We start from the raw sequence: 27117 nt of genomic DNA, 5'->3' as shown, positions 1-27117 counted from the left end.
ACAGTTGGCTTGTTGGCTCATCTGTGCATACTTCACGTTGTCTGTCCGCTAACCGGCCTGCACCCACTTAACTGTGAATGACCACACATCTGTCCTGGGCTGTGAGCAGCCACCAATGCACTTAAGGAATGAGGTAGGGATTTCTTCAGGGAAATGTTCTCCAAACTTCTGGAGGGGGTGGTGAGCTAAAAACTCGATGCGCTTGGCCAGACAGTGCATTTGGGACTCGTGCTGATTGGATGGGGCACTGAAGTTTCTACTTGGAACAAAAACTCTTAGGGAAAAAGCATTAGAGGAATTGCCCTTTCCACTTGCTTTTTCAGAAACACTGTTTACAATAATAACAATCATGTGATTTACAAAGCTGCATTTATTGACTGGTTGAGTAAATAAGTGAATAAATTTAGCACACAGCTGGCCCAAGGCAAAACTGGAAAAGAGATAAAGCCGGTCCTGAGTGCTTCCAGACCATTTTCAGGAGCCCTTTTCTTGTGTGTTAATGAACTTAAATATTTAATAAGTAACGACCATGCTTCAGGCCCTCTGCTGCTGAGTTCAGGGATATCAAACATTCTTCCCCCGTGTGGCGCTCACAGGCACGTCCTGTGAACAGATGGAGACAGCTGGATTGCTGTTCAGTGAATGAACAGGCAAGGCACAGGGGGCAGCCCACGATCCTCTCATTGTGCTCTGCCTTCTCATGTCTCGTGGGCAAGACTTTCAACTCTCAGATGCCAGATCTCAGATCAATTCATTCAACAAACATTGCATGTCAGACACTGTTCTAGGCATTGGGTAGAAAGCAGTGGAAAAAAAAAAAGTAAATTATGCAGTAGCTCATATGGAGACACACAAGGCAAACCAGGAGAATACGAAACCAGGGACTTGGTTGCAGTTTTCACTGGAATAGTCAGGGAAGGCCTCACATTTGAACAAATACCCAAAAGACTCTAAAGTTCACATATCTTTGGAAAGAACATTCCAAGCAGAGAAATCAGCAAGTGTCAAGGTCCTGTGGTCAAAGCAGAATGTTTGAGTGCGGTGGAGAGACCCAGGAGGGGAGCAGTAAGTGAGGTCTATGAGATCTAGCTGTGGGGTGCTGGATGTGGAGGCCTTGCAGGCCATGGTGGGGACAGTGGTTTCCTTCTGTGAGTAACAGTGGCTTCATCCCTTGTATGATGGTATGCTGCTGGAGCCTTTTGCACAGAGAAATGACAAAATGTGATGTAGGTTAATAGGCACCCACTCTGGCTGCTACATTGAGAATAAACTATGGGGGACAAAGCTAGATGACATTGGGATGCTCTTGAAGCAATTCAGGTGGGATAGGATGGTGGCTTTAACCAGTGGAGGGGATGAGAAATGGTTGGATTTTACATGTATTTTTAGAAAGAGCCATTGGATTCGTTAGTAGATCAACAAATCTGTGGGAAAGAAAGAGAAGAATCAACATCACAAGAGCTTTTGTCTGGGCAACTGGAAAAGATAGAATTTCCACTTCCTGAACTGGAGAAGACTATGAGAGAAGGTTGGAGTGAAGAGTCCGGAGTTTCTTTCTTTTTATTTTTCATTATTTTAAAAACTTTTTTAGAGACAGGGTCTCATTCTGTCACCCAGGCTGGAGTGCAGTGATGCAGTCATGGCTCACTGCAGCCTCAACCTTCTGGGCTCAAGTGACCCTCCCACCTCAGCCTCCCAAGTAGCTAGGACTACAGGCATGTACCACCACATCTGGCTATATATATGTTTTTTGTAGAGATAGGGTCTTGCTATGATGTCCAGGCTGGTCTCAAACTCCTGGTCTCAAGTGATCCTTCTGCCTTGCCCTCCCAAAGTGTTGGGATTACAGGTACATGCCACCATGTCCAGCCTGGTGTTTCATTTTTGGACACATGAAGGTTGTGATGCCTATTAGTGATCCAGGTTGTCATGTTGAGTGGACAGTTGGCATAAGAGTCCACAGTTCAGAAGAAAAGTCTAGGTGCAGATAGAGAATGGGAAGTCTCTGGTGGCACACAGATAGCAGGAGCATGGATGATATTTCAAAGGAGTGAGTATGGACAGAGGAAAGATGAGCTCTGTGGACTCAACTCTGGAACATGCCAACATCTGGAGTTTGAGGAGATTGAGAGGGAGCAGTCAAGGATATGAGAAGAAACCAGATGAGTTTTCTTGGAACTCAAGAGAAGAATGGGATTCAAGAAGGAGGGAGTAAGGGATGATGTTAAATGCTATTGACAGGTCACGTAAGATGACATCTGAAAATCAACTATTGGGTTTAGCATCATTAAAATCATTGGGGACCTTGACAAGAGCAATTTGTGGAGTGGTGAGGACAAAAGCCTGCATAGAATAAGTTCAAGAGAGAAGGGGAGGAGAAGAACGGGGAAGACCATAAATGGGAGATAGACAATAGCTGAGAGAAGTTCTGCCATGAATGGAAGCAGAAGGAAATGTATGGTAAGAGAGAGTTTTGTTTAAAAGATGGCAGAAATTTCTGCATGTTCCAAAACTGGTAAGAGTCCTTGGAAGAGAAACAGAGATGATGTAGGAGTTGAATTTGTGAAGGCCTCACTTTAAGGCTATGCAATGAGGTAATGTAAAATGTTTATGTAGACTAGGTTGCGACATGGAGATACTTATGGTGTAATGTACTGCAGTGAAACACACACACACAGAAGAAACATAATGAAATGCACATATAAATGGAAGCATGTAAAATTATACAAGCATTTGACCAAATATTCGAGGGAAACATGGTGTAATAATAGCTGCTCTGGAAAGGGGTGATTATGAGTATTTATTTCTCCTTCAATTCCTAATCATTCTATAATATTGTTTTCTTAATATTATAAAATATTTTCTAAATAAAGTGCATTGAAGTTTTCAGCCTTGCACCGTATTAACATGGTCATTAGAAGAAAGACTTTGTGCAGGTGAAATTTATAATAGATTCTTAAATTGATCTGTTTGGTTTGTTGATTCATTCAGCAAATGTTTATTGAGCACCTACTATGCACAGACACCAGGGATAAAGTGGTGAACAAGGTAGCTGAAGGCCCAGCTATTGAGAGCAGACCTGGTTGTCTGAGAACATGGGGCAGCCTCATCAGACTTAAAGGACAGTGACTGGGAGAGCCAGGAGGACATTCATTTCCTAGAAACAGCATTCCTCATTTTCCACAGCTCTGCTACTCACATTTTCCCTTCAAGTACAGGAAGCCTTGACCCAGAACTAGAGAATCGCCACCCATCACCTCTCACAGGGACCATTCATTGCAATGGCTAATCTCTCTGCCTTCCCCAACCTCTCCCTCCTCTCCAAATCCATGCTGCTGCTAAGATTCTACAGGGTTGGCCTGGCTTGGCTGTGAGTCGTGTGCTGGCCATTACCCACACTCCCAGCTACAATGCAGCTTTGTGCGCACATGGAAAATTCCTTTCCAAAGGCCGTTCTCAGTGCCAAAGTTTGTGTTCTCAACAGCAATGCTCAATCACCTCCAGATCCCAGGCAATATCACCTCCAGGGGCTATCCTCCAGTATGCCCCTCTTGTAATAACAACAGCAGTCTTTGGAAAACAATATGGAAGCATGAAACAACATACTGCTTATGATTATTTTTAGGTAGTCCCTAAACTGAAATCTAGGGGCCACTCACCAGGAGACGGTACTCTTTGGTACTCAAAGATACAAGACGTCTTAGAAATAACAGTTTATTCAGTCTTACTAGGACAATAAGAAATAGTGCCAAGACGAGAATAAAATGCTGTTCATATAGGTTGAAAGACAATGTGTAGGGGAAGGATATGGATTTTGGTATTATATAGACCTGACTTAACATCTTGATCTTATTGCTTCTTTACTGTGTAAGCTAGAGCCAGTCACAGAAATAAGCACCTCAATTTTCTCACCTGTAAATGAGAATCAGGCCTCCTTGTAGGGTTTTCTTCAGGAGTAAAGGAATTAAGTAGAAGCTATGTGACATCTTGGAGGTGCTAATCAGTGATCATTTTTATCATTTCTTGTGCACTCTTGCAGAGGCTGTGGTAGTAACGATGCGAGCACATACTTGTGTGTACATATGTATGCATGCATGCGTGTGTGTTTGAGCGTGTGGTCCCAGCTCGAACCCATCAGGGATTTATCCATGTATGATGTGTTTGGTAAAGGGAAAGTGAATATCCAGGAGTGGATTTGCAAGGGAGGTGTGCTGGTGGAAGGAGGATGTGGGAATTGTTTGGTCAGATGCTACCAGATGGGGGAATGGGGAGTCAGCCTTCTACAGTGCTCCTTGACCTGGTCTCAAAGATAGTGTCTGAGGAGGGGCTATATGAATTATTTTTATAAAGGACTGTTATAACGAGAATGGCAGAGTGGAAAAGGCACCTCTCCACTTCTGAGTGGGCTAGTGAGGTTCAGTCTCAAGGAGGATGTGGGAGTGTTCAGTACCACATTGGCACACCAGTGTTTTCAGCCTCAGGGTGGCAGAGGACAGCAGCCTGGGCAGAGCAGCATTCTCAGGGTAGGAGATGCCCCTTCTCAATGGCTTTTGGACATCAACCTCAAAGTTTTTCTTGTGCTCATAAGAAATACAGTGGGACTGCGTGGGGAACAAAGAGTCTTACTTGATCAAACAGGGGTAATATTTGGATTATTACTGTGAATGTGCTCCATGGGCTGGTCCTGGGCCTCTCCGCCCCAGATCCATTCCTTGAATTGCTCCTACTGTTATAGGGGGCTATCCTTGAAGCTGTGTTTCAGAGGCTCCGAGAGTAGTGGCTTCTGGCCAGGTGTAGCCCATAAAAGGTACTGGCAGGAGATGAGGAGTTGGAAGGAAGGAAGAAGCCAGGCTTCTGCTCTCACTCCCTCTCAGTCTTGGGTGGCTTCTCCCTCAGTGGCTCTGTCTTCTCCATGGCTCCAGCTCCTATCAGACAGGTCCATAATGATTGTAGTTTGTACCATGTCAACCCCTGGTCTCTGGACTCTATTAGTTGATGTCTTCTCTTTGCCTCTCCAATCTCAGAGGAGTAGTGACCTCCTGCCTTTGCTCATCTCTGGGCTGTTGCACTGTCCCCTTCCATCACCAGCAAAAACCATTCTTTCTGTTCTAAAACCTGGAAATGGTGTCTGTTTTTCTATTTAGACTCTATGGCCATACTACCATCTTTCCTATATTCTGGGGAGGCCTGAGGAGTCTCAGGTCATATCTATTTGGATATAAATGTAAATATGGAGGAAGAGGACACTGTTACAAATTTTATGAGATGTTAAAAATGATTCTCACTAGAGTTATTCAAGTCTTACTAATCCCAGTGTCTCCCTACCCCAGCATCCCCAGGACAGAGCTGGCTTGTTCCAAAACTCAACAAAATGATTCTCTGGTCTTTTCTCCTCAGCTTGAGCTCATAACTCTGATTCTCATGGTTTGCATCCCACTAAGCTTAGGGCATCCGAGTCCATTTAAGATTTACTTCCCTCGTGGGTTGGCAGTTTCAGTGATGGCTTCTAATGGAGCCAGGGCTCCCTCCTGTATCCATACTTTTGTTCAGTCCCCACCCATGCTGACTTAGAGCTTGTATGACTTGCTTTTGCTAATAGGACAGTAAATGTCCCATGCTCTGTTTATCAGGGGAATGGGACAAAGTGTGGCCCTTACCTGAGGGTGCAGGACAGGAGACAAGACTTGGGGAACATCACACATCGGGGCCTATCATGGGGAGGGGGGAGGGGGAAGGGATTGCACTGGGAGTTATACCTGATGTAAATGACAAATGACGAGTTGATGGGTGCTGACGAGTTGATGGGTGCAGCACACCAACATGGCACAAGTATACATATGTAACAAACCTGCACATTATGCACATGTACCCTAGAACTGAAAGTATAATAATAATAATAAGAAGAAGAAGAACAAAAACCATTGTGAGGTCAGCCTTTTCCTCTCTCTTGCTGCTTTTAGAACCCAGACACCATGTGAAGAAGCCAAGGCTGGTCTCTAGAGACACATGGCCCAGCTAACAGCCAGCATTTGTTGCTAGAGAAGTAAGGCCATCTTAGACTATCCAACCCCATTTTGAGCTGTCAAATGACTGCAGCCAGAAGAATGACCCCCAGGTGAGATGAGCAGAAGAACCACCTCGCTGAACCCAAACCCAATCACTGACCCACAGAACCCTGAGCAAATGAAATGGTTGTTTTCAGCCACATAGCTTAGAGGCAGTTTGTTATGCTGCAAAGGCTAACTCAGAATTCTCTTTCTACTTTTTGTACTTTTCTACCAACTACCAGTATGTACTTTCCTCTTTCTAACCAACCCTTGTAAAAAATAGTGCCCTCTGCCCCTCCCCTCTCAAAGGCACCTCAACTGACCTTTCACCAAAGAAAAACTCACCTTCCACTCAGAGCAAGGGTTCCATCAGCAAAGACCCAATGACTGTCCCTGTACTGCTTCCTCTCAAGAGTTAAGCCTTGACTTCACTGCATGTAAAGTTTCCTTTAAAAAAAATTTTTTTTGAAAAAAAATGTGGTTTTGCTTCCAAATGATGTTCCAAAGCTCTCTGGCTCACCAAGGAATAATCTCTCAGTTGGAAAGCATAGCAATGCTGCTATTTTAGAATGGCACCAGGCCTCTGGCTCCTTGATTCAGCCAGGGCTGCTGATGCTTCTTCAGGGAAAACTAAAACAACTGCTTAAGATATAGGGACTTATCCCTAAGGGATATTTCAGAAAAGAGAGGCCCTCTGCCATATTTCCATTCTTCCCCTTTCTACCCAACCCTGTGCTCCCCAGCCAAAGATGGGTCTTCTTCCTCCTGAGCAACTGAACTTCTAACCTGCTTAAGTGGAGGCCCATCTGTTATCCCTGACCCTGTGGCCTCCCCCACACTCATCCTAATTGTTCTCTGATGAATGCTGAACGTAAGCCTATGTAACACTCCAAAAATGCACGGCTGGCTGACCAAACATTAACAAGAAAGACAGCTATGAAAAAACAATATGCCTGTTTGCTCAACCTCCCTTTCTGCCGGCAGACTAATTCTGGAAATTTTCCCACTCTCTGAGGGAAGAGGTGCTTGCTAATCCGGCCAAGTGTCAAAATGGATGGTGTTTGAACAGCTTCCTCTGGCTAGAGTTGTTTTTCAGATGGTCCCTTGGCAGAAACTCTTGTGGGTTCTGTGCAGAAAACTTCTCCCCTGGATCCAGTAAAGGGGGCAGTTAGGGGAGGGGTCATTTCTTATGGTAATAATTGCCTTATATCAGGCACTGCTCTTCCCCCAAGAGATTAGCTGGGGCCCAGGTCACTCTTGATACACAGAGGGTGAGGAGGCTGCTTCGGGCACTGGAGGCAACTCATCTGCAACGAGGAAAGGAACTGAGGTTTGAGAGTGGAATCAACAGATTCAGAGGCCAAGCCACGGGACTGATGTCAGCTGTGACCACCTCTCTGGAAATGTGTTCAGGATCCAAGATTCCTAGGCCTCACCAAGGTGGGTCAGAGAAGACTCACGATGACAGGAATGGACGTGGCATGGTTTGCTTCTCCCCGTCCACCTACAAGTTCCAGGAGTATTCCCTCCTGGTCTCCCTTCTCCTGAGAAACCTTCCCTGTCACATTCCCAGTGAGATCAGTCCCTATAATCTGTTTATCCATTTAGTCTCTCCCTGCTTTGGGCCCCACTGTATCAGGAACATTCTCCCATCTAGTACTTAGGCACGGTATGACACTTACTTGTGTATAGATTTATCTCTATGTGAGGAACTCTGGCCTCCTACAGAGAGGGGACAATATCTTATTTACTCAATATCCCCTGATAACCAACGCAATGTGTGTACTTAGTAGGACTGAGTAAATGCTTACTGAGTGGGTGAACAATCCTATTTTCCATTTAACTCAGAGCAGGTAAGAGTGTGCAAGGTCACCTCGCAGGTGGGTACCTGAGCCTGGATTTAGACTCAAGTTTGTCCTGATCTAAAGCTTGTGTCAATTCCACAACTCCATCTTTCCCTCTCCAGTTAGTTAGCCCTCCCTCCTTACACACATACACACACACACACACACAGACCACAGAAGAGAGTGGATGAAATTATATAGAGTGTCAGAAACAGAGATGACCTAAGACATTATGGAAACCAGCTCATTCATTTAACGAAGGAGGAAACTGAGGCCAAAGAAATTCAATAATTTGTGTAAAGTGATGTGCTCTGGGGTTTGGATCTACTTGAAAACTGGATATAGGGCTATTCCTGTTGATAATCATATTTGATTTAATTATTATTATTATTATTTTTTGAGGTGGAGTCTCACTCTGTAGCCTAGGCTGGAGTATAGTGGCGACATCTCGGCTCACTGCAACCTCCGCTTCCCGGGTTCAAGCGATTCTCCTGCCTCAGCCTCCCGAGTAGTGGGATTACAGGTGCCTGTCACCACGCTCAGCTAATTTTTTGTATATTTTTTTAGTAGAGGCAGGGTTTCACCATGTTAGCCAGGCTGGTCTCAAACTCCTGACCTCAGGTGATCCACCCACCTCGGCCTCTCAAAGTTCCAGGATTACAGGCCTGAGCCACCACGTCCAGCCTCATATTTAATTTAATTTAATCCACAATCATACAGAAGATATGTAGCTGAGTGAGTGATCCCAGACTAGCTGGGCGATAAATACACACATATCTAAATACAAGGCAGGATGTGAGAGATTCAGAGTGGTGCAGGCCTTAGAGGAGGGAGAAGTCTCATCTGACTCAGTAAACTCGAGAAAGATTCTCATAGGAAGTGATACTGAGATGAGCCTTGGAAAAGGACTGGATGATAGAAAATTCAGGCGGGAGTACGGTCGGGGTAATGGCATGGCGGTGTGAAAGCATGGGCTGTGAATCCGGGGAATCAGACAAAATGTGGTCCTTACCTGAAGGTACAGGACTAGAGACGATACTGTAGGGTGGACTGGGGTGTGCTGGGGAGTGATGAGAGCAGAGACAGATACCTGGAGCTTTAACAGAACAATAAGAGAAAGAAGAAAAACTAAGTGATTTGGATCCGATGAGAGGAGAGTTCTTTAGACTGCAAGAGAAGGGAAGGGGAATCCCATTTTAAGGCAGTAACATGCTTTCTCTTCCGGTTCCCACTCTCCCTGGTTCTCCCTTGATATCTGGCTGTAGGGGGAGGAGGCGTGATGAGATGGGGAGAGGGGAACTATGTGGGCAGATTCAACTCGGTTACAGGAGGAATCCCAAGAGACACCCAGACAATGCTGAGCTTTGGTCATTCAAAATAAGGTTATGCAGAAAGTTCCTGCATGAGAGACCAGACCATTATTCTGAGAAGGGATTTTTCAGATTCTTCTTCCTCTTCCCTTGGTATTTCAAGGCGAATCCTAAAGCACTGAGCTAGGGATTTCCAAAATACACGGCTCAGTAACCAAAGCTAGTCACTGAGGGCTCAGGGGAGTCTAGAAGGAGGAAACGTGGAGAGAAAGAAGTCAAGGGAAAGCCCATCGTGCTCTTTCTGTACCTGGGAATCTTTTAAAAAGAGAAAGAAGTGGACTGGCTGAGAATAGCCAAGCCATCAACAGAGTGGAGGGAAGACCTGGCTTTCCCATCTCTGGGCCCGCAGAGGGACAGTGTTAGAGACGTGAGTGTCACCCTTCAGGACTCTGAAAGGAAGCCACTCACAAGCTGCCCCCTAAGAACCCAGGCTGCAGCCCCGGAAAGGAGCTCTGTGTGGTCAGCCTGGAGGCTTCCCAGAGCTCCCTTCAGTCCCACGGGGCACAGATGCTGAGTCGGGAACCAGTATGAGACAAGGTGACCGCCTGGTCACCCCCAAGGGCTAGACCTCCCCACGAACAGACTGGAGAGCCATTGGGGGATACGGGGAGACCTCTGGGGCTGCAGCCCACCCGGGGCACTGCCCGGGCTGGAAGAATGGGCCACACATTCAGTACTGGAGGCCAGGAGGTCCAGCATGACCCAGGCCACAAAAGGACATCTCCCCAAAGACCACCAGGCAGCAGCTGGCACACATCCAGGGACCTTCATGGGACCAAGGAACTCACTGCTCTGTTGCCACGGCGGGGAAAGTCCCCTCGCTCCCCATATCCCTGCCTCTGCAGTGAGAGACAGAGCAAGCAGCAGCTCTCAGAGATACTGAGCGCTTTCCCTAAAGACCCAGCAGTATCTGTAGGGTTTAAAATATCAGCTCAAAGTTTAACTGGATTGGACATCTCATTTATCCTCCCATCCCACTAACTAGTGGGTGAGGCTCAGAAGAGACAGACCAGATTAGTTCTAAGCAAAATAGTGATCCTCGGTTTTCCCTTCGCATCCGATGCGCGGTAGGAGATATATTTGTACAGCCTGGTGACTGAGTCCTTGGGACAGCAGGGACAGCCTGGGGAGGGCCCCTACTGCGGTGGCAGGGTGTGCTCTGCAGCTCTGCCTCCCTGGCAGGGCTCACTGCGGCATAGTAGGGAGGGCTTGTGGCGAGGGTCCTGAGCAAGACGTGGGGTCTCCGTTCCACCAGGGGTGGGTGGGGGCTGGCCGGGATGGAGGAGAGATTCACGAGTAGGCTAAGAGGCTGTCCCAAGCGCCTGAGGCCTCCGGGGGAGCAGCGGCCTGACGGGATGATCTGGAAGGCGCGTTCACCCAGGCCCGGAGGCCCGGTTTCCCTGGCCCGGCGGAGGTCCCCTGGGACGCCCCTTGCCGGGGAAGCTGCGATTCCGGTCTCGCAGCCCTGAGGCTGGGAGCGGAGCGGAGCGGGCCGGCTTTACGCATGGCGCTGCTGCCCCCTCCTGGGAGGCGTCCGGCAGGTCCTGCGTGCCCGTAGCTGCCTCGCCTGTAGCCCTCAGGGTGAATCCCCCGAGGTCGGACTCCGCCCCCCGAGACGCTGTCCCTCCTCTGCATCCGCATATAAAATCACCAGGCCCATCTCTTCTCTATGTAAAATCACCCAGGCCCATCCCTTCTCTATGTAAAATCACCCAGGCCCGTCCCCTCTCTATGTAAAATCACCCAGGCCCGTGCCTTCTCTATGTAAAATCACCCAGGCCCGTCCCCTCTCTATGTAAAATCACCAGGCCAATCCCCTTTCTATGTAAAATCACCCAGGCCCGTCCCTTCTCTATGTAAAATCACCCAGGCCCGTCCCTTCTCTATGTAAAATCACCCAGGTCCATCATTTCTCTATGTAAAATTGCCTGGGTCCATCCCCTCTCTATGTAAAATCACCCAGACCCGTCCCCTCTCTATGTAAAATCACCCAGGCCCGTCCCTTCTCTATGTAAAATCACCCAGACCCATCCCCTCCGTATGTAAAATCACCCAGGCCCATCCCCTCCGTATGTAAAATCACCCAGGCCCGTCCCCTCCGTATGTAAAATCACCCAGGCCCGTCCCCTCCGTATGTAAAATCACCCAGGCCCGTCCCCTCCCTATGTAAAATCACCCAGGCCCGTCCCCTCCCTATGTAAAATCACCCAGGCCCGTCCCCTCCCTATGTAAAATCACCCAGGCCCGTCCCCTCCCTATGTAAAATCACCCAGGCCCGTCCCCTCCCTATGTAAAATCACCCAGGCCCGTCCCCTCCCTATGTAAAATCACCCAGGCCCGTCCCCTCGCTATGTAAAATCACCCAGGCCCGTCCCCTCCCTATGTAAAATCACCCAGGCCTGTCCCCCCTCTATGTAAAATCACCCAGACCCATCCTTTGTCTATGTAAAATCACCCAGGCCCATCCCTTCTCTACGGAGAATCACCCAGGCTCGTCCCCTCTCTATGTGAAATCACCCAGGCCGGTCCCCTTACTATGTGAAATCACCCAGGCCCATCCCTGGGTCATCTTTGGGCCACATCTCCCTCGTCTTCTCCGGCCAGTTCTACCGTCTTTGCCCCTTACACTGCAGCGCTTGGTGACTAAGGGTTACCTCTGTGGGCTCAGAGAGGGTTGAAGGCCCCGGTTCCGCCGGCGCTGTCTGGTTCCTTAACCTCATGGAGCCTCAGGTGCTCACTGGTGAAATAGGTGGGACTTTGTAGGTTGCCACGTCTTGGCACCGGGTGCCTGGCTATGTTGAGTGCTCAGTAAATGGGAGCCATGATTCTCTTTTCTTCTGGCCTCATTGAATTCTCTGCGCTCTCTCCACACAAGCTCAGGTTGGAGACTTTCCCCACCAATTTTCCGCCTATCCCTACTGGGCAGCCGGGCTTTCCCGAACCACAGGGGGCGATGTTCTACACTCTGGGCACATGGTCGGGACCGGGGACAGCTTGGGTCCTGTCATGAACATCAAGCCTGCACTTGTCTTCCTAGGTTTCTTGCCTTCCATTTCCTTCCGTCTTACTTTCCTTTCGTTTTCCTCTCCTTATTAGCTCTGGCTACTGCGGAACTCTCTTCCACCTTCACACAAGCTTTCTTCCTGATCCCTAGTTCTAATTGCTTCCCCCCACGCCCACCCCCTGCCCCCTGCCCCCAACCAGACTCTGCCTTCCAGCCCCATCATAACCTCCAGCCGGCAGGGGCCAAGGTCCCCAATGACCTCTTTGCCCTTCAGCCCAATGTTCATATCACAGATTTTTTTGGCCGGTTCTGCAGCATTTAGTGCCTTTTTTTTTTGACAGGGTTTCTCTCTGTTGCCCAGGCTGGAGGGCAGTGGTGCGATCTTGGCTCACTGCAACCTCTGTCTCCCTCCTGGGCTCAAGCCATCCTTCCACCTCAATCTCCTGAGTAGCTGGGACTGCAGGTGAGCAGCACCATGCCCAGGTTTTTTGTTTTTGTTTTTGTTTTTTTGTAGATATGGAGATTCATCATTCACCATGTTGCCCAGGCTGGTCCCAAAATCCTGAGCTCAAGTGACCCTCCTGCCTCAGCCTCCCAAAGGGTTGGGATTATAGGCGTGAGCCATAGGCCTCCATTTAGTGCAATTAACACTTCTTTAATTTCTCTCTCCTTTGAAGTTCCTGGGGGCACTCCCAAGGCTTTTCTTAGAACTTTCTGTCCTGTCTTCCTCTGGTTCCTTGCTGGCTCCTTCTGGTCCATCCCTACCACCCACAGGGCTCTCTCTTTGTCATCTTCTTTTCATTCTCCACACTCACCTTAGGCCTGTGATCTCATCCACCCACAGGACTCTCCAGTCCATCTCCAGCTCAGATCCCCACTCCCTCTGCATCTGTCAGTGCAGGTGAACAACCATCATCTCCATGCAGATGGCCCAGAGACACCGCCAGCTCCACAGGTCCAAAACTGAACTCATTATCTTTCTCCCCAAATTGTTTCTTCTACAGAAATTCGAGTGACATTTCTACCTCCTTTCTGTCTCATCCACCCCTCTCCCCATCCAACTGGTCTTAGCATTCTCTTGATTTCATCTTATTGCTTAGAACCTGTCTTTCACTGCCACAGGCCCAGCAACAATAACAACAGCAATAATTTAGTGAGTCCTTACATGTACTGTCCTAAGCATTGTGCACACATGGCCTCATTTAATTCTTTTAGAAATATCATGGAAATAGGAAGGAACAGAGGCATAGAGAAGTCAAGTCACTTGCTCAGGGTCATATGGCTGATGAGTGACAAAGCCCGGATAGGCCTCTGGGTCTTGCTGACGGCACAGCACTTGGCGTTCAGCACTGTTATGCAGCATTATTTCAGGATCTTATTCCTGGCATAAATAGTCACATCACCTCTTGTCCTAGTTTTCCTGTGTTCATTCTTTCCCTGTCTTCAGTATAGCTACCAATGAGATAGTTATATTTGTTGTTTCCTAATACTAAAATCCAATACTGAAATTCTCCTTAAACCCCATCAGTGGCTGTCTGCTGCTCTTTAAATAAAACCTGTACTCTGGAGCCTCTAATGCTCCTACTACCCTTTACCTGACCTATTTCCTAATTATCTTTCATGATATGCAAGAAATTGTCCCTGGATCCCCAGGATGGGGTCAGGTGATTTATCAGTTAGGACTAGATTCAGTTACATGTAACAGCAATCCCAATTAACGGTTGCTTGAAAGAGACAGTTAATTCATTCTCTGAACGTGTCTGGAACAGGCCATTCAGGGTTGGTATGGTGGCTACCACCGTACCACCAATGACCTCGGATCCTTTCGTCTTTCTGTTCCACCATTTCTAACATTGGCTTCTACTTTTAATGTCACCTCACGGCTGCAGGATGACTGCTGCAGCTCTATCACAATGACATTCCTAGCAGCAGGAAGGAGGAGGGGTAAAGGGCAAGATTGTGTGTCCTTCAGTCTTGGCTTGGCTCCTTTCATAAGCTTCCCCAGAAGTTCTAACCAATGATTTCTGTTTATGTGTCTCTGCTCTCTCACAAGAGAAATTGTGCCGAACATGCTGAATTTTAGGATCCAATCAAGGATACTATATTTCATTTATACTGTTTTCATTTTTAGTTATGTATCCTTTAATTATCTCTTAATATGATGATTTTGTAATATTTTCTATAGAGAGAATGGAAAGATAATTCCGTCTTCTTTCTAACATGGCAGATCAGACTTTGTTTTTAAGTTACGGAAAGCAAAAAAAAAAATTCAACTTTACAACCCATTTTTGGTACTAGCATATAAATGTTTAGAATTGTTGTTGACTTTGGGAGGACCTTTATGAATTTCTTTCACATATGAGCTGCAAATTTATGGTGTGTTTATAATCGTATGCACCACATTCTCAAATATATTTCTGGTGGGAAAAAATCTTTCATTTGACTAGGCGTTATATAGGAATGAGTCCTCTACTTACAGTTTTACATATCTGATAAGTGGAAGAGTTTTCTACAGACTACCTTGTGATTCCATACATCTTAAATCTTGTTTCTTCACTATCCACTTATTTTTTGGTGCCAGACATTGTAGAATTATTTGCATCTCCATCCAATCTCTGATGCTGTGTGCCAGGCGGGTCAGCCTGTGGAAGGTAGGAGTATTTCGGGAAGCCATTCCAACATCTGTACACCCAGCAATAACTGAATAACTGAGCTATACATGAAAAGGACTGCAGATCACCTAATGTGTCTCATGAAATCCAAAGTTAATGTAGACCATCTCATCTTCTCACTAGTCAAATCTCCAAAATGCCCATTGTCACTCCAATGGCACCAATATGAGAAGCTGGAAAAAGTCTAGTTAATTAATAAAAAATGGTATTTTTTTTCTGGACTTTTTTCATGTTTGTTTTATTTGTCAGCATTTCAAACTTAATAATTTGTAGTGATTTTTTTCTCATTGTCAATATTTTCATCCTTAATTTTATATTCATAATTTGTATTATTTTTCCTAAAGAGGATCCAAAATGGCATTAGCTTCAGGCCCCAAGAAAAATGGATCCAGGCCAGGTGCAGTGGTTCACGCCTGTAATCCCAGCACTTTGGGAGGCCAAGGCAGGCGGATTGCTAGAGTGCAGGAGTTTGAGACCAGCCTGGGCAACACAGGGAGGCCTTGTCTCTACAAAAAATTTTAAAAACTAGCCAGGCATGGTGGCGGGTGACTGTGGTCCCAGCTACTCAGGAGGCTAAGGTGGGAGGATTGCTTGAGCCAGGGAGGTGGAGGCTGAAGTGAGCCGTGACTGTGCCACTGCACTTCAGCCTGGGCGACAGAGTGAGACCTTGTCTCTGAATGAATAAATAAATAAATAAATAAATAGGTAAATAAATAAATAAATAAATAGTCTTAAAAATGGATCCATTCTTGACTGAGAGAGTTTACCCCTCACAGACATCAGTGAAAAGCTTCTAAAAGGGGGGGGGTCTTCAGAAATAAGTTGAACCTGAAAAGAAAACAGGCGATTCAAGAAACAATGAAATAAATATTAATTGAATAATAATCAAAAGAATTCCTTGTTGTCCTGGCTATGCAACATAGTATGGCCTTCTAGATCCTATGATCTGACCTTTGCTCCCTGCCAGCTTTAACCGTCACCATCCCCACCTGCCACCTACTCGCAAGCAGCCCAGGAATATTTGCTAAATAAATAAATAGACAAAAATACTGAGAGTTGAACTCAAACCTTTTGCTTTCTAGCCCTGTCATTTCAGCTAGTGCTAATAAGTATTCCTATCAGTCCACTTCCCTGCCTCAGTGGGCACCGTGGAGTAAGGACACTATAGTCTTTTTCTGATGATTAGTCCTTTCCTTATGTCATCTTAGGGTATAGAAGACACTATAGACATGGCTGGTGCCCTTCCCAAATCCCCTCAGCCTGCCCTGGAAGTGGCCTCTGGAAAGTTCTACATTTCTCTCTGCCTGAAGATGTTCCCTGACTGGAAGTGTACTTGGAAGTGCCCAGGAGTTAAGATGCCAAGAGCAACCCTCAGCTATCAAGAGCCAGCTTCCTTGTCCCTCAGTGGGACAATCAGGGGCATTATTCCACTGTTCCTCCTCTTAGAGGGTCCCAGCAGGACTGAGGTCCAGTCACCCAGGGTCACCTCCCCACCGAGTTGCTTCCTGGGCTCACCGCTCAACTAAACTGTTTGCACTCAAATCCTCATCTCAGTGTCTGCTGAGACACAGGGCCATTATTCCAGTCACCACCTGTGCTGACACGGCAGTGTAGGTGTGGAAGGTGCAAGATTGGACCAATCTTTTCTTTGACCCCAGGATACAGTTCTGGAAGACACTGGTTTTGGGGGAAAAAAAGGGACATTCCTGAAATACGTGAATTTTGACAGAATAAATCTTTCTCCTAAAAGTTTCAGATGTTTCAGCCTCTATGCTGGCACACTGAAAAAGGAGAGTCTTAAAAGCAGAAGAGTTGAGGGGCAAATTCAGAGGGAGAGGAGCATTGAAAAATGTGATCTTGGCTACCAGACGTTTCGCTGGAGTGACTAACGTAGGAAAGTGCTTCTCTGGCGAATGCATTGGTCAGTGTCTTCCATTTCACATAGGCAATGAGCAAGGGAGGTTGTTAGAGACTCTTAGGCTGCGACCAGCTTCCAGGGAGCTTAGGAAACCTGCTTCTGGTGCCTATATAGATCCTGAGTATTTGAAAACAGCTGGGACCACTTTCAGCTGTCCCTATTCTCTGATTCATCAATGCAGAGGCAGGGATACTGGAAAGAAGTCTCATCTCCAAGAGGGGAGACCAGAGTGGTCTTCCTCATTGCCTGGTTTGCATCCTGATCATCTTGGGGGAAAGACTACTGCTCAACCTCTCCCTAGACCCCTCCCAAGGCCCTGGACGCTGGGTCAACTGGCTAGAAGCAAACCTGCAGGAGACACCACCCTTAGGGGTAGGAGCTCAGCCAGGTGCTTGGCAGCTACCTAGATTGTAAATACCTCTACGTTTTATAGGAGGCTTCAGACTCCAAACTGTGGCAATGAAAAAGGAGAATCTTGAAAGCAGAACAGTTTGTAGACAGATCCAGAGGGAGAGGAAGGGAGAGTATACCTCTGGACTTGGTTGTCTGGTGAAAGGGAGGCAGACTCGTGAAGAGGTTTCCAGAGAGGACGGAAGTATGCAGATGGTAAAGCCATCAGGGAGAGGCAGTGCCGGGATCAGCACAATGGGTGCCCTTGTGCACTGTTTGGGGATTTTTGTGTTTGTATTTTTGCAATCCCTGTCCCCCCTACAACCCCAAGCTGGGGTCTGCTAAGAAAAAGAACCTGGCTTGCAACAGCATTCTTCAGCTCCACTTGAAAGTTTGAAAAACCCCTGGATAGGAAAATAACCTCAGGGAGCCAAGTCTTTCTGCACTTGGCGAAGCCCTAGACCTAAAATACACATATGAACACTTCACTCTGAAAGGCCTGCAGTATTCATATCTGAGTCATCTGAAAACAAATAAAAAGAGACCTAAACAAACAAACCTAATTGTGCACAGAAACACAGCCAGGTTTCCAGCCTGGCTTCCCCTCTGTTTTTATTAGTCAAGAGCCAATACATGAGGCTTTTGTGGCATCCAAAACAAGCAAAAATATTAAAAACAAATTGCCAAGGCTTCTCCCTCTTCCCTCCTTCCTTTATGATGCACTACACAAGCCAAGTTCTCGACTTCTCCACATTGGCTTTCGAACCTCTTTCCTTTAGTCCTGATAGATAGCTGCCTGCTTACCGGGCTGTCCAGGGGCAACAGCAACCCTGGGTGATGGTAACATCCATAAACATCAGCACTTACTGGACACTTCAATGAAATTTAAGGAGATGTGTTTCAGGTCTTGAAATGTTATTGTTTTTACCATTAATCAAGGCAGCTGGTTTGAGAACCAAGCCTGCCGACCTGAGTTCACTTAGGACAGACCTGTTCATTGCCCTCTGCCAGCATCCTACCAGCTGCTGCCTTTCTTTTCTCTCTCTTATTTATTTCACCATTACATAGGCATTCCACTGTAACAGGCATCCTTTGCTGTTGCCAAACCATTTTCCTTTCTGGTAATAGCATCCTTTTTTTTTTTTTTTTAAGTCCGTGTAGTTTGGTTGGAGTCTGCCTTACCCCACCCTGCTTCAGGAGTGTGTGATCAAGGCCTGGCCAATTGGAGGCACCCTTATTGGTGTAGTATGGAAACTAAATCCAATTTGGGCTATTGAGATGCAAGCCTGGACTTTTCTTTTTTTTTTTTTTTTTCTGAGACGAAGTCTCGCTCTGTCACCCAGGCTAGAGTGCAGTGGCGCGATCTCCACTCACTGCAAGCTCTGCCTCCCAGGTTCACGCCATTCTCCTGCCTCAGCCTCCCATGTAGCTGGGACTACAGGCGCCCGCCACCACGCCTGGCTAATTTTTGTATTTTTAGTAGAGAGGGGGTTTCACTGTGTTAGCCAGGATGGTCTTGATCTCCTGACCTCGTGATCTGCCCGTCTCAGCCTCCCAAAGTGCTGGGATTACAGGCGTGAGCCACCGCGCCCGGCAAGCCTGGAACTTTTCAAAAGACTTCTGGGAAAGAAGCACACGTTCCCCCAGGGATGTGTCTAGCCGGCAGAATGTAAGTCTGGGGCCACTGGTGGTCATGTTGAACCAGAGCTGAGTGACGAAGAGGGATAAGAACTCACATGACATCATCTGAGCACCTGGATCCAGCCATGACTGAAGACTGATCTATCTTGGACTTTTCTAGAATACAAATAAAACTCCCGTTTTGTTTAAGCCACTTGTAGTTGAGTTGCTCTACCTTGCAACTGAAAGAGTCCATACACACTTCAAATGACATGTGTACTTACATTTTTTGCATCTTCCAAGTGGACTACTACTCTTTTTTTTTTTACTTTTGGGGATGATCTTCTCAAAAGGAAGATTTTGTTTGTTTGTTTGTTTTCATTTGTTTGTTTTTGGTGAATTGCAATTTCAGTTAAATGTCACAGAGAAGTCCGGAAGATCATCTACTTTAGTCCTGAATCCTGGGAGAAAAATTGCCTCTATCCCTTACGGTGGGATAAAAGATGAATGAATTCTCTCACCTAGCTTGCTTTTGATATGAAGAACAAAATAATGCAGTCATGACTGAGGAATTTCTTTGCACTCCATGGCTTGTTCTGATTCCAGGCATCCTATTCTGTGAGGCCAAAGGGACATCTGAGTGCCAAGATTAGTCTAGATCCAAAGCATGTGAAAGGCAACAACAACACATCCCTGCCAAACAAAACCAAGGTAACAAATGACATACAGACATTTGGGGGAAACAATGGAAACCGTAGGGCCACTGTGTTTTCTTTCTTGTTCTATGTGCCGTGAATAGGTGAAGACTTGGTCTGTTTTCTCCTTCTGTTAGCTAACTAGAAAAGGCACTTATGGTAATGTTACCAGAAGAGGTCCCAATCTAGACCCCAACAGAGAGTTCTTGAACAGATTTGGGGGCTGGGCGCAGTGGCTCATGCCTGTAATCCCAGCACTTTGGGAGACCAAGGTGGGTGGATAACTTCAGTCCAGGAGTTCGAGACCAGCCTGGCCAACATGACTAAACCCTGTCTCTACTAAAAATACAAACATTAGCCAGGAGCGGCAGTGGGTGCCTGTAATCCCAGCTACTTGGGAGGCTAAGGCAGGGAGAATTGCTTGAACCTGGGAGGTGGAGGTTGCAATGAGCCGAGATCATGACACTGCACTCCAGCCTGGGTGACAGAGCAACACTTCATCTCAAAAAAAAAAAAAAAGAAAGAAAGAAAGAAAGAAAGAAAGAAAGAATGAATGAATGAATTTGGGGCGAATCCATAGAGTAAAGTGAAAGCACGTTTATTAAGAAAGCAAACAAATAATGGCCACTCCATAGGCAGAGCAGTGGTGTGGGCTGCTTGATTGAGTATACTTATGATTATTTCTTCATCATATACTAAACAAGGGGTGGATTATTCATGAGTTTTCTGGGAAAGGAGTGGGCAAGTCCTGGAACTGAGTGTTCGTCTCCTTTTTAGACCATATAGGGTAACTTCCTGATGTTGCCATGGCATTTGTAAACTGTCATGACACTCGTGGGAGTGTCTTTTGCTTGCTAAGGCATTATAATTGGCATATAATAAGCAGTGAGGACGACCAGAGTTCATTTTTGTCACTGCATTCCAGCCTGCGCAACAGATTAAGACCCTGTCTCAAAAAAAAAAAAAAAATTACTCTTTCCTGTTGCACAAAATTCAACATGCTTGATTTTAGACATAGATGTATATGGAAGAAGATGAAGAAAATGTTTACTCAGAAACATCTTCTTGGGGAGAACGCTGGAATAAACAATTTGAGAAATTGTTCTGGATGACAGGAGGCAAGAGATAAGATCCCAAAGTGCCTGGTTGAACAGCACAAGATGGTTCCAACGCTGACTTCTAAGCAGGGTGGATCTAATTTTGTAAATTGGAGAAGAAATATTTTGATGTGGGGGAGCCAGGAGAGAGCTGCTTTGCTTTGCATAACAGAGAGGAGAGGGGTGTACTTCTGAAGGAGGTTCTGGAAAGGGGAGAGAGGGAACTATTGAAGATGGGGCTCCTCCAAGGGAGAGTTCGGACACCTTAACTTTGGAAGAACAGAAACATCTGACGGGTTGTTTGAGCTGATGGCCCATTGATATGATGGGTACCATATTATCCGTTTTTTGTTTCCCCTGTGAAGCTGCCCATAAAGTCTGTATTGCTTACAAACACATTTGTCTGATGCGGAACTCTAAAGAGAAGGATTTCTGTGTACAAGTTGAAACAGGCGAAAGCAGAGAAAACACATGCAAATACCTATCTGAAGTTCAAGTTGACTTCTGGGTTCTATTTACCTACCTGCCCCTCCCAGTGGATGATAAAACTCCTGGGAGTAAGGGTCTATTTTCACTTGTTTCGAAATTCATAGCACCTGGTACAATGCCTGGCATGTAGCAGACACTCAGCATCGCTATGACGGATACATGAATGAATGAATCAATCTCTAGGAGGAATCAATGAATTAATGGCATGACTTGCAGGGAAACATCTGCAACAAACATGGCTCTGGGCTGGCCTTGATAAATGAAGACGCCGAGAGAAATTTTACCCCAAAATATGGCACCCTGGTACGATGAATATTTCAAATGCAAGGCCATTGGAGACCAGCAGATGCTGGAAGAGCCTTTTCCCTTAGCTGCATGAAGACTTGACCCACCAATTGGAACAATTGCTTCCTGTGCCATCCCTGAAATCTCATTGTCTATCCCAGAAACAAAGACTGAGTAATGTAACGACAACTTGTTAGACCTTTTTATAAGATAATATCTGTCTCTCAGGTTTGCTCAGATTCCAAAGAGAATAATTTACAATTGAATTTCAGTCTCCTGGGTCCATTCATTCTCCCTAATAATCATTTACTGCTCCTCAAAAGAATTATCAACATTTCCCATCTCCCCTCTTTGCTATGGAGAAAGTTATATAAGCATCTGGATCACATGGAGATACTGAGTAATATTCTCTGGCAATTCCCTCATGCTATGTACATAAAATAAATTTTGTATGTTTTTTCTCCTATTAATCTGCCTTTTTTGTCAGTTGATTTTCAGCAGACCTCAGGAGAGTGAAAGGGAAGTTTCCCCTTGGTCCCTATGCTAGCTTTGGCCAATGGGACATTAGCAAACAGGCTTGAAAAGTATCTTGAGACTCACTCCCTCAGAACCTGGTGACCACAATGTGAACAAGCTTGAGATGGCCTGCCTGATGATGAGAGACACAGATACCAGCCAAGCCATCTGTGTCACCCCAGCTGATGTCAAGCCAATAACCAGACATCTGCAGGAGGCCCTCCTAGACCATCTAGCTCCAGGTGAGTCCATCCAGACCAGAACTGCCCATCCATCCCACAGAATTGTGTGAAAGAATAAATGTTTGTGCTTTTAGCCACTGATATGGTTTGGCTGTGTCCCCACCCAAATCTCATCTTGAATTCCCACGTGTTGTGGGAGGCACCTGGTGAGAGGTAATTGAATCATGGGGGCAGGTCTTTCCTGTGCTGTTCTTATGATAGCAAATAAGTCTCATGAGAGCTGATGGTTATCATAAGGGGGAGTTTTCCTGTACAAGCTCTCTTTGCCTGCTGCCATCCATGTAAGACATGACTTGCTCTTCCTTGCCTTCCACCATGATTGTGAGGCTTCCCCAGTGACGTGGAAGTGTAAGTCCAATTAAATCTCTTTCTTTTGTAAAGTGCCCAGTCTTGGGTATGTCTTTATGAGCAGCATGAAAATGGACTAATGCAGCCTCTAGGTTTTGGGGTGATCTGTTATCCAGTAGAAATTGACTACACATGATCCCGTTTTATTGGTTAAGAAATGAAGGCTTAGAGAAGTGCAGACAATTGCTTCGAGTCATGCCTATTTAAATGATGGATCTGTCTCATGCCAGCCTCTGGTCCCTTACTAGTGTAGCCCTGTGCCCTCTCTTCATAGAAAGAACTAGTGTCAAGATCAAGGTAAGAGCTTGTTCACTTGCACTGGGGGACCTACAATTAGAACAGGCCGGACAGCAGTGCTGTCTGGAGACTAAAGTGCTGGGTGGGAACCTAAAATTCCTGACTCCAAGTGGCTCTAAAACCCAGCTGCACATTAGCAGCATTGGGTTTTTTAAAAAAAATCCCGATGGCCAGGTCACACTCCAAACCAAATAAATCAGAATCTCTAAGGGTTAGACCCAGTATTTTTAAAACTCCCCTGTTAATTTTAACAAGCAGCCAAGCTTGAGAATTAGCATCTTAGATACTTCTAAATAGAGAAGTTGGTTGGGGTTGGAGAAACCGGAGCTATTAAACTAGAAAAGTCCCCTACGGGATAGACATAGTGACTGTCTCCAAGGATATGAGGGAGGGGCCTCCCAAGGAAGAGGGACCACGAATAACAGCATCATTGATTCGATGAATATACATTATGTGCTCAGCTCTGCATTATTATGTCCTCCCTCAAGGATAGAAGAAGTGACAATTATGTAGATGCAGAATCACAATCACACTGTGACTAACATTATGGTTATATGTTCCAAGTAATAGTAGCAGCATGGAAAAGGCAGAGATTGCTCTTTCCAGCTGGGGCCCAGAAAAGGAGGCACTGGTGGTCTTAGAGGAATGAGGAGAACTCTGTGTTCATTCATTAGTGCTGCCCATGAAGGGACCGCCTGGTCCAAGTATGGAGTGACTAGGATACACTCCAAGTATCCTACACTCCAAGTATCCTAGTCAGCTCAGCCTGCTATAACAGAATACCATAGACTGTGTGGCTTAAACAACAAACATTAGTTTCTCAGAATTCTGGAGGCTGGGAAGTCCAAGATCAAGGTGCCAGCTGATTCAATGTTCTGGTAAGGACTCTTTCTGGCTTGCAGATGGCCACCTTCTTGCTGTGTCCTCACATGTCAGAGAGAAAAGGTCTCCTTCTTTTCTTATAAGGGCACTAATTTCAGAACAGGGGTTCCACCCTTGTGACTTCATCTAAACCTAATTACCTCACAAATACCCCACCTTTTAGCATCATCATAGTCACTGGGGATTAGAGCTTCAATATATGACTTTGGGGGATGCACATTCATTCCATAGCAAGAGCAGGCAGGTTGTGGCCTGGCACTGGAGGGTGAAGCAGAGAGGTTGGTCAACCTAGGAAGCTGGGAGGTTGCAAAGGAGAATCTAACACTGAGAAGAGGAGGGTGAAGTGGATAGAGGGAAATAGCGACCCCCACAGCTCCTTTGTATCTCTCAAGATGTTGGGTACCTGAGTTTGGGGAGGAGTTGGGCCTGCTAGTGGGGGCTAAGTGGCTGCAGCTATGAGGGCAGGGAGTCAGCTGGTCTTTTTATGAGTGTGCTATTTGGACCTCTGTACAAGAATTGCAAGCCCTGATCTCACAGCAGTAGCTGCTGAGCCTTCTAGCACTTTCTTTTTCCAAGTGTAGTCATGGACTGGAAGTATTAACCTCAACTGTGGCTTTCCTAGAAGGGCAGAATCTTGGGCTCGCCCAAAATTACTCAATCAGAATCTGCACTTCAACAGGAGCCCCAGATAAATCTAGGCACATGAAAGTTTGAGAAGCACTGCTCGAGTACCCTCTACCCACCAGTGGGATGACTATGTATCAAGCCAATACATGTTCTAGAACCCAGAGTGCCCTCTGTGTATTGAGCCAAGCCAGCCCTGGTTTGGGGGGTAGCAGCCAGCAGAAATTGTCAGCCAGACCACATCAGAGGCATGTTAGAGGATACAAAAATGTATGGAGCAGGACTGAAGGTCAAGGGCAGGGAGTCGGCAGCAGGAGTTCCCCTGAGGTCAAGGGTGCTTTGAGGTGGTCAAGAATGGAGTTCCTGACTCCTCCTCTGTTCCATCCTTGAACCCTTTTACTAAATAACGTTTGCAATCCATGCATGTTGGCAAAACTGCTAGCTACAACTTTGCCTCCTGACACCTTTTCTTCCCTTTATTTGTGAGAGGCAAGGATTTATGGATTCAAAGAGGGTTGTGGCTACCAGACCTTTGATCTTCTGGGTCTCAAGTGGTCAAAGAATCCTGGAAGGCTCAAGTTGACCCACACACAAGCTCTTGGGCACCTCGGGGAAAAGGCAGATAGGTCCCTCGTGCATGCTGGTCATCCCGTCTGCTAATGACTTCCCTCCTTCCTAATGGTCTTCTCTTTGCCTCTTTGCCTCAGAATCCACAGCAAGTTACATTCCTGACTGGAGATGTCAGGGGGACCTCGTGTGAACTGCCAGCACTAAATCGTTTCTGAGGTTGGAAGAAATAGTTGGGAGGCTGTCCTCACCTTCCAGCTTGGAACTGGACTGAGTGCAGTCCTATGGCTCACTCTGCAGGCCACCCGCTTGGCTGGGACATGGCTTTGGCAAACCTCGCTCCTGGCAGGCCGGACTCATGAGAACTCTGGCATTTCGAAGTGTGTGTCAGGGCATGTGGAAGGATAATGCAGTGTGGTCACAGGGCAAGCCAAGACCAGGGAGATGGCCCTGCATAATGGAAGGGAAGTTTACCCAAGGGGGTTGGGAGTCACAATTTCTGAACCCTGAAATCATCCCTGTGAGGCATTGGGGAGTGCCAATTCTGAGGATGATTAGGGGGGCTGTGGGGCCTACGTTGACCCCCCAAAGCCAATGACAAGTATTTGGCTCAGTGATATGAGCCGATTGATGATTCAGCCAACATCTCCTCCTCCAGGAAGATTTCTTGGGTTACCCCATTAGCTTTTCTGATGTTAACTGCCACTAAGACTCCCACCCCAGGAAGGGATGATCTCTGCTGAGTTATTTCTGCCACTAAATTCTTCCCGTGAGATCCTGTCAAAAATTATGGAAACTGAAGCTTAAACAAGAGAGGGCTTTTCACCTACTGCTTGAGCAGAGAGTTCCCACCTCCCTGGCAGAACGCCATGTGACACAGAACGATTGAACCCGTGTCCCAAAAATGGTATCAGAGGCCATGAACCTCCCTCAGAATGACATTTTCCCAGCTTCTTGTCCCCTCATAGTACAGATCCAAGTGCCTGTTGGTCCCGAAGAGGGGAGGAAAGCTTTCCTCTGCCCAAACTAAGACCCTGTTCTTTTCTTGACCCATGGGAGTATTCATGGCCTGTAGGAGAAACTCATTTGGCAAGCGATTCACTGGCCCATTGATTCATTGATCCACTGATCTATTGCTTGCATGCAAAGCCCCATTCCACCTGCTGGGCTTGTCCCCCTGCCTCCTATAAGACACAGCTAATGCATTTCTAAAGCCTGGGTTTGCTGGTCTTAAATGACATCATCTGGTGGTCACACCATCCTGGCCCAGTTCAGGTCCTGGTCATAGTCTTTCCTCTGACATTAGGAGTGAAAAGTCCAGGCTCTCTGTCCCTCTGCTACGGATGTCCCCTCAATCTCCTGTGGGCAAAGAAAGGGAAAGGGCACACATACTTCAAGAAACAATGATTTCCAGTTGTGGTGCTGTGTAAATACAGATTGAGGAAGGAAAACGTTCTCTAACTCAGCAAGGAGATAGTGCTGGGAGCACTCCCAATTTGCATAATAAATAGAGCACTTAACTTATCAGTCTGTGTTTCAGCTGCTTCATGTCGTTGGGCTCCTCCTCCCCAGTGGTGGGTAAGCACTTGCATTAGGACTAAGAGGTCTTCCCAAGTGCTCCCTCTCAAAAGCAAAGGAGAGTGTGCCTCACCAACATAGAGTTTCCTGGATCGAAAACTTCCTACAAGCTGGCAGATTTTCCAGCTTCAATAATTTAACACCTACTAGTACTTGTTACAAATATGTATTCTGTGCCAGGCATGGAGCTGAGTGCTTTACATATGGGACCTTGTTTAATTCTCACACTAATCCTGGAAAGTGGCTTCTATTTTTACTTCTATTTAAGAGAGGAGGAAGCGAAGGTTCAGAGAGGTTATATTGTTCAAAGTCCCACGGAGGGAACCAGGACTCAAACCCTTGTCAGACTCCAAGCCCATGCTCTTAGCCATCACACCATATGACCTCCAAAATGGAACCCCATCACCAAGTGCAGGAGAACCACACAGCCTGGGATTTCCAAGTCCCTACACATTTAAAATATCCTGTGGCTTTTTCTCATAAAAATACTTGAGCTTGTCAGATGAGTATCTTGATTTGAGGTTTGACAATATATTCACCCAAGCTGTTTTCCAAACTCGCTTCAGCAATGCCTTACCTCATGGGGCTTTTAAAAGCCCAGATCCAAGCATCTTACCCCAAACCTATTAAAA

The 27117-nt window shown here is 46.4% G+C and overlaps 1 long non-coding RNA gene across 1 annotated transcript; it reads left to right on the top strand.

Annotated features, from left to right (window-relative positions):
• Positions 1 to 27117, top strand: LOC135970775 (uncharacterized). Its single transcript, XR_010586626.1, has 3 exons — positions 1 to 133; positions 21919 to 22189; positions 25048 to 27117. It is a non-coding gene; the product is annotated as an uncharacterized lncRNA (long non-coding RNA).

Source organism: Macaca fascicularis, chromosome 5, assembly GCF_037993035.2.
Source record: "Macaca fascicularis isolate 582-1 chromosome 5, T2T-MFA8v1.1".
In the NCBI taxonomy this organism is placed as follows: domain Eukaryota; kingdom Metazoa; phylum Chordata; class Mammalia; order Primates; family Cercopithecidae; genus Macaca; species Macaca fascicularis.
This window is presented reverse-complemented; position numbering and strand designations above follow the sequence as displayed.